The sequence below is a fragment of the Polypterus senegalus genome, chromosome 7 (assembly GCF_016835505.1).
Source record: "Polypterus senegalus isolate Bchr_013 chromosome 7, ASM1683550v1, whole genome shotgun sequence".
NCBI lineage: Eukaryota > Metazoa > Chordata > Cladistia > Polypteriformes > Polypteridae > Polypterus > Polypterus senegalus.
In genome coordinates, this window is record NC_053160.1 from 5,845,350 (window position 1) to 5,854,096 (window position 8,747).

General features: G+C 40.8%; 1 protein-coding gene across 1 annotated transcript in view; it reads right to left on the reverse strand.

Moving 5' to 3' along the window:
- The window catches only part of elp1 (elongator acetyltransferase complex subunit 1), a 210,443-nt gene extending 202,438 nt beyond the window's left edge, over positions 1 to 8,005 (reverse strand). Inside the window, exon 1 of the mRNA XM_039758179.1 lies at positions 7,918 to 8,005. The gene's annotated coding sequence lies outside the window, so the exon portion shown is untranslated. The remainder of the gene's footprint in view (positions 1 to 7,917) is intronic.
- Positions 8,006 to 8,747: the final 742 nt, after the last annotated feature.

Below are 8,747 nucleotides of genomic sequence, written 5' to 3' on the forward strand. Positions count from 1 at the left end.
TTAGAATACGTAGGAATGGTGTAGCAGTCAGCCACATTCAGAAGTGCAGTTAACCGCTCTGAAATCAGACTCCTTTTAAATCTGTCTTAAGTTAATACATCACAAATAACACTAAATCACACTTTACTTTATAAAATATCTTTTAACAGCAGCAGGACACGATGGCTACCCTGCCGAAGTTCTCCACTCAGCTAGCTCCCCTCCTATTAGCAACATTCACAGAAGCTAGAGACAATAAAATTCTACCTCAAACTTATCGCCAAACATTAATCACCGTCTTTCCTAAACAAAATAAGGACGTATTACAATGTGCTTCATACAGACCAGTTTCACTTCTGAATAATGATGTTAAGCTACTCTCCAAAGTCCCAGCTAGAAGGATGGAGAACGTGCTGCTTTTGGTAATATCACAAGATCAAACTGCATTTATTAAAGGCCGACACTTAGCGTCCAATCTTCGACGCCTGTTTAATGTAATATATTCACCCGCAAGGTCAAACATCCCAGAGATTTTATTATCGTTGTATGCAGAAAAAGCATTGGATATGATTGAATGAAACTACCTTTTCACTGCATTGGAGAAATTTGGGTTTGGCCTGAACATTTGTGCATGGATCAAACTAATGTATACAAATCCAGAAGCTTCAGTTTGTATTAACAAATTATTTCAGATTACTTTAAACTAGAACGTGGTACCAGACAATGATGCCCCTTGTCACCACTACCTTTTGCAATCGCCATTGAACCACTGGCAGTTCACTGTCGAAACGCTTATGAGATAAAGGGGATTATCAGAGAAGGACCTGAACAGAACATTTCCCTCTATGCAGATGATATGGTACTGTAGATATCAGACCACAAAATACTGTGCCAGCTGTCCTAACATCACTAACAGAATTTCAAAAGATTGCTGGTCTCAGAATTAATTTGACTAAACGTGTGCTCTTTCCAGTGAATTCTCAAGCACACAACATTAGATTGGACACCTTCCCTTTTATCATTGCAGATCAGTTTAAATATCGAGGGGTAAACATCACAAGTAAACATAAAGTTCTTTATCAAAAAAATTTTGCTGTCTGTATGGAAAAAATTAAGCAAGTCTTGCATAGATGGTCAACCCTTCATCTCACTTTAGCTGGAAGAATTAACATTATTAAGTAGAATATCCTCCCTAAGCTCCTCTTTTAATTTCAAAATATTCCAATATACATCAATAAATCATTCTTTAAGAAATTAGATTCAACCATAACCACATTTATTTGGAACTCAAAACATCCACGTGTCCAAAGAGTGACCCTGCAAAGGCCAAAGGCAGAAGGTGGCATGGCTCTACCTAACTTTCAGTTTTATTACTGGGCAGCAAACATACAAACTATAAAAACCTGGACACAAATAGATGAACATACACAGGCCTGGTCAGCAACAGAAGTAAAATCCTGCAGTACTTCTTTATATTCCTTGCTTTGTGCCCCAATAAATGCAAGTTATCGCCAATATACTAACAACTCAATTGTGCTTCACTCACTCAGAATATGGAGACAATGTAGGAAGCATTTTAAGATGGTACCTCTGCAAGAGAACCACCTTTTTCAACCCTCGCAAACATACGCAGTTTTTAATGTCTGGAAAACATTTGGGATTAAATCACTTAGAGATCTGTACATAGACAACGTCTTTGCATCCTACACACAATTACATTCTAAATTTAACTTTCCAGCAACACATTTCTTTCACTATCTTCAAATCAGAAACTTTGTTAAACAGAACCTGCACAATTTTCCTCACCTCCCACCTCCCTCTATGCTGGAAAAAATATTGATCAGTCTTGAAGACTCAGACAGCATTTCTGTAACATATAAAGCTATTTTACAGCCCCTCCCTTTCAAAGATCCAAGAGGACACTGGGAACAGATCTCTTAATCAATATATCAGAAAAGGAGTGGAAGGTAGCAATGCAGAGAATTCACTTGAGCTCCATATGTGCAAAGCATACAATTATACAACTCAAAATGATATATCGAGCACATCTGTCTCATCTAAAACTGACCAAAATGTTTCCTGGGCGAGATCCAATCTGTGAACGCTGCAATCGAGCTCCAGCCTCACTGGGCCACATGTTCTGGTCCTGCACCAAATTAACTTCATTCTGGACCAAAATATTTAAGTGCCTTTCAGACAGCCTTGGTGTCCCAATCCCTCCTAACTCACTAACAGCTGTGGTTGGTGGGCTCACAGTGGGGCTTAAAGTGGAGAAGGACAAACAAACTGTGATTGCATTCACTACACTATTGACAGAGAGACTTATCTTGCTAAACTTGAAGAATCCGAACTCTCCTATTCAAAGTCAGTGGGTAACCGGGGTTTTATATTATTTGAAACTGGAAAAAATCTAATTCTGACTTAGAGGATCTGTGCAGAAATTTTTCGAAACCTGGCAGGATCAAATCAATAACATTTTAGAATAAGCTTTGTAAAGCACTGAGGAAGCTGATTCTCTCCCTATTTCTTTTTCTTTTCCATTTATCTATATTCACTTATTAATGTATCTATTTAATTATTTTGACTAGGTTTAAGTTTAATTCTGCTGCCCATGCTCTCTTTCTCAGGGGTGGTGGTTGATTCGTTTTCAATCCTATTCTTGTAAAATTGATCTATTTGTATGGAATGCTGTGTGATTTCAATAAAATTTAAAAAAATAATAATTATCTCTCTCTATATATATATTATATATATTGTATATTATATATATATATATATACACACACACACACACACACACTCGCCTAAAGGATTATTAGGAACACCTGTTCAATTTCTCATTAATGCAATTATCTAATCAACCAATCACATGGCAGTTGCCTCAATGCATTTAGGGGTGTGGTCCTGGTCAAGACAATCTCCTGAACTCCAAACTGAATGTCAGAATGGCAAAGAAAGGTGATTGAAGCAATTTGGAGCGTGGCATGGTTGTTGGTGCCAGACGGGCCGGTCTGAGTATTTCACAATCTGCTCAGTTACTGGGATTTTCACGCACAACCATTTCTAGGGTTTACAAAGAATGGTGTGAAAAGGGAAAAACATCCAGTATGCGGCAGTCCTGTGGGCGAAAATGTCTTGTTGATGCTAGAGGTCAGAGGAGAATGGGCCGACTGATTCAAGCTGATAGAAGAGCAACTTTGACTGAAATAACCACTCGTTACAACCGAGGTATGCAGCAAAGCATTTGTGAAGCCACAACACGCACAACCTTGAGGCGGATGGGCTACAACAGCAGAAGACCCCACCGGGTACCACTCATCTCCACTACAAATAGGAAAAAGAGGCTACAATTTGCATGAGCTCACCAAAATTGGACAGTTGAAGACTGGAAAAATGTTACCTGGTCTGACGAGTCTCGATTTCTGTTGAGACATTCAAATGGTGGAGTCAGAATTTGGCGTAAACAGAATGAGAACATGGATCCATCATGCCTTGTTATAATTCCAAACCTAATTATGTCATATCATCTACTGTTAAACCGTACTTCTAAAATTTATTATGCTGTATTAAGGAATTGTTCTGTTCTGTGTATTGTATTGTATTGACCCCCTTCTTTTGACACCCACTGCACGCCCAACCTACCTGGAAAGGGGTCTCTCTTTGAACTGCCTTTCCCGAGGTTTCTTCCATTTTACCCTACAAGTTTTTTTTTTGGGAGTTTTTCCTTGTCTTCTCAGAGAGTCAAGGCTGGGGGGCTGTCAAAAGGCAGGGCCTGTTAAAGCCCATTGCGGCACTTCCTGTGTGATTTTGGGCTATACAAAAATAAACTGTATTGTATTGTATTATTGTATTGTTACCACTGTGCAGGCTGGTGGTGGTGGTGTAATGGTGTGGGGGATGTTTTCTTGGCACACTTTAGGCCTCTTAGTGCCAATTGGGCATCGTTTAAATCGTTTAAAATGCCACGGGCTACCTGAGCATTGTTTCTGACCATGTCCATCCCTTCATGACCACCATGTACCCATCCTCTGATGGCTACTTCCAGCAGGATAATGCACCATGTCACAAAGCTCGAATCATTTCAAATTGGTTTCTTGAACATGACAATGAGTTCACTGGACTAAAATGGCCCCCACAGTCACCAGATCTCAACCCAATAGAGCATCTTTGGGATGTGGTGGAACAGAGCCGTGCCCTGGATGTGCATCCCACAAATCTCCATCAACTGCAAGATGCTATCCTATCAATATGGGCCAACATTTCTAAAGAATGCTTTCAGCACCTTGTTGAATCAATGCCACGTAGAATTAAGGCAGTTCTGAAGGCTAAAGGGGGTCAAACACTGGATTAGTATGGCGGTCCTAATAATCCTTTAGGTGAGTGTATGTGTATATGTATGTATATATATATATGAGAGAGAGAGATAGATATTTTAACAATTAGTTATATTCAAGAAAGAACACTAATAGAATGGAACTACATGGGATGGACAGATAGACTTGAAGGCACTATATGATAGATAGATACAGATACTATTCTGTTTTCTTTGACATCCTTCTGCTGTGAAACAGTCTGACCTGTCATTGTTTACACGTCTTAAACAACTCTTATCTAACACTGAGTCAAGCAGCCATTTCTGTACTACCTCACACTGTGCTGTATTATCTATTATTTATTATATTAGACATTTATTTAATGTATTTATGTATCTAGGTTGCAGAATACCATACATTGCATCAACGTTCATATTGCTTACTACACGTTATATTGCTGCTACTTCTTTGTCTTGTCGTGTTTGTGTTTTAATTTTTATTTGCACTTAATTTGCAATTTCGTCTATCTGTATACTTATGATATACGGTTGAGATGACAATAAAGTTTGCTTAGACTTTGAGTTGATAGATAGATAGATAGATAGATAGATAGATAGATAGATAGATATGAAAGGCACAATATAGATAGATAGATAGATAGATATGAAAGGCGCTATATGATTTTCACTACAATGTGGTTGAAAAACAAGGCTTGTGGTGGCTGGAATGGCTTTCAGCTCAAATGATGTGAAGTAATGGCACTGATTGATGTTCTCTTGTTAGTTGCTGGTTCTGGAGGATGCACTGGTAAGCACATTAAAAATACTTTTTTTTTTTTTTAAGAAGATGCAGAGTTAAAATCTGTTAAAGTTGTACCAGTCATGGGGACACTAAGATTCACACCATCCCAATATTTTATTGCAGGGACCCCAGGAACACACCCAGCTTTGACCTTTCACAAACTCACTCACACACAGAGACATTGTTACATTTCATTGTTAACTACTCATTATAACACCATTAATCAAATAATAAAAAAAGACCATACAATATAACCCAAACCATGTATGCAAAGGCCCTCTCCAGTTCCCCGATGGTAACAATAAATTACAACACTAGCAGCAAACAATAAACACCAACCACAATGTCCAAAACAGTCCAGCCTAGCAGGAGCAGCTGATGACGGGTGTGTGATGTAAAATGTTACGTTTTATCCTACCAGGTGTGGGGTTTCATGCGATTCGATGAAGACGTATCCAATCAGTACAGACTCACACAGACGGGCAGGCACCAGACAGAAACCGCAATCCAAGGTGGCCAAGTCGTAATCCAGATGTGTTTGCGAGGCATATTAACAAACAGATGGATGACTGCAATCCTCTCCGCGTCTTTTAGGTTCCTTTTTAAAGGGCCTGTCTGCTCAATCTTCTTCCCAGCAGCCCCTGCACCCCTCAAAGCTGCCCAATAGCATTAAACCACCTGGTCCACTGGGAGATATAGGACATTTTAAGTAGCCCCGCTACAAAGTCTCAAGCTAAAAAATGTTGGTTGCAATGGACCACCAAGGATAACAGAGCATTAGGACTTGTGACTTTTACTGTAATGTAAATCCTGACTACATATCTTTTCGTTCTACGATATAAAAAACAGCCACACTTAGGGAGCTCCTTCCCCTTCACATGTATTTCTAGCCTAGCTGTTCTACCTGACTTCATTCTGAACATTAATAAAAGGTATGCATAAAATAAACAAAAGACACTTATGACCTTCATATGACGGCAGAGAGGCTTGTATTACTTAGTATTGTTTAGTATCTAATGCTTCTGAGCTTGAGCCCTTCAGAAACTTTACAGTGAAATTAAGTGCAAGATTTTATAGAAAGGGGAGCAATTAATAGAAGAGTAACAATAAATGTATATACAAACACACACACACACACAGGCGGCATGGTGGCACAGGTGCAGCACAGTTGTCTTACTGTAAGTAGACCAGGATTCACATCCCGGGTCAACCTTGCATGTTCTCCCTGTGCCGCAGGTTGGGTGGATTGGCATTTCTTAATCGGCCCTAGTGTGTGGTTGGGGTGTGTGAGTGTGTTCACCCTGTGATGGACTGCTGCCATGTTCAGTGTTTGCTCCTGCCTTGAACCCTACGCTGGCTGGGACAGGCTCCAGCACCCCAACCCGAGACCCTTTCAGGACAAAACAGTTTAGAAACTGACTGCCTGACATACACACACATAGATAGATAGATAGATATGAAAGGCACTATATAATAGATAGATAGATAGATAGATAGATAGATAGATATGAAAGACACTATATAATAGATAGATAGATAGATAGATAGATAGATAGATAGATAGATAGATAGATACTATATAATGCATAGATAAATAGATAGATAGATACTTTATTAATCCCAAAGGGAAATTCACACATATACATACAGTTGGCCCTTTCAAAAATATTCAAAATCTATCTGCACTTTGAGCTACTGCTTTTGCACAAAAATATGCTATATAAATAAATGTTGTTATCGCACAAACACTTGTGTACTAAACAGACGCCACGGACGACTAGTACCCTTAGGGACCAATAGGCAACTATAGGGGTAGGGGGTCAGCCTACTAATTTAAACTCCAAAAATTATGCAATCGGGACCCCCCAACCACAAAACCTAACCTTAAAGTTAGTGGGGATGGTGCATAGTTGCCTATAGGACCCTAAGGGTACTAGCCGTCCGTTTAGTACACGAGTACCATAACTGGATCCTTGGTAGGTTAAGTGCCTCACTCAGGGTCATATAGTGAGTAGGACGACCAGATTTTCAAAGTCCCAGACCGGGACACTTGTGCAAAGGGCTGACCAGACTGTCATGGTTGTAAAGCTGGACACAATAGATGTAAATGAAACTGAAGATCCTATTTTTTTCCCTATGATGTATCGTGCGCTCTGTAAAAATGCACGTGAAATCGAAGTACTGTAATAGTACTGGGGGCCCACCTTCGCCTTTCAGACGTCTAAAAACGAAACGCGGTGTCTGGTCACCCAACCCGGGTGCACAGCATACAGCACTGAAATCGGAACTGTCCCGGTCAAAGCGGGTCGTCAGGTCACCCTAGTAGTGAGCGAGTCAAGGGTCTGAATTGAACCGGCATCTCGGGGTTTAAAGGAATACATCACATGCCAAATTCCAGGCTGGGCCCACTTTGTATGCCCCCTAGAGAAGAACAGTTTTGCTCTGTCCAACACCGCATTGTAGATACGATTGACAAAGGGACGTTTACTGCTGATTGCTTTGCTTTGCTATACTGAGCTTTTTAGAAGACCGAATCTAAATAAGAGGATCACCCGATCCGGAGCTGGGATAGCGCCCCGCAATATTTACATCTGTGATCGTCACCGAATGTCCCCACTGTAAGCCCTCTGTAATGCTAACACTCCTTGAAATGTCAGAAATATCTGCGCGACGGTCTGTTTTCATCCGCCGCTTAACACAAATACACACGTGGTGGGCTTCCTTCTCCCACTTAACTTCTGTCGCTCCGACAAACGTAATGACTCGGCCTACCATCTGCCACACATGATCAAGCATAAAAGAAACGTGAACATAAAACACATACCTGTACAAACTCGCACATATAGTTAAAAAAAATAACACGCTGACAGCACGAAACAACCCTCTGCCCTTTAACCTCTCACCCACCAGTCTGCGCAGCTGCAGAACAAGCCTGAAGCCACCACGATTGAAGGACTTTTTATTTTAGGAAATGTCGCCACCTTCCGTCTCTCGCTTTCATTGCACCCTCATAGGGGATGGCGCATTTAAACTTTTTCTTTCTTGTGCACTTATATAGTGCTTTTCTCACTACTCAAAGCGCTCAGCAATTGCAAGCTAAGGGCTTTGCTCAAGGGCCCAACAGAGCAGAGTTCCTATTGGCATTTACGGGATTCGAACCGGCAACCTTCCGATTGCCAGTGCAGATCCCTAGCATCATCGTACACGAAGGGAAAGAACTGAAATCCTTCAAAAATTCAGTTTCGAGATTTTGATGAATCTCAACGTTTTAGACCTCCCTGAGTCTGAAAATACCATTTTTGGAATTATGTCTGTGTGTTTGTGTATGTAAACACGATAACTTGAGTACGCAATTACTTATCCATCCCGCTATAGCCTAACTACAGAGTCACGGGGTCTACTGGAGCCAATCCCAGCCAGCACAGGGCGTAAGGCAGGAAACAAACCCCGGGCAGGACCCACACACCAAGCAGAATTTAAAACTGCCAATGCACCTAACCTGCACGTCCTTGGACTGTGTGAGGACACCCGGGTTTCCTAACTGCGAGGCAGCAGCGCTACCACTGCGCCACCGTGCCGCCCAACCAAATTTTGCACACAAGTATTCGGTACAGATAGCTATCAACCGGAAGTGGTATTTTACCTTTTATTCAT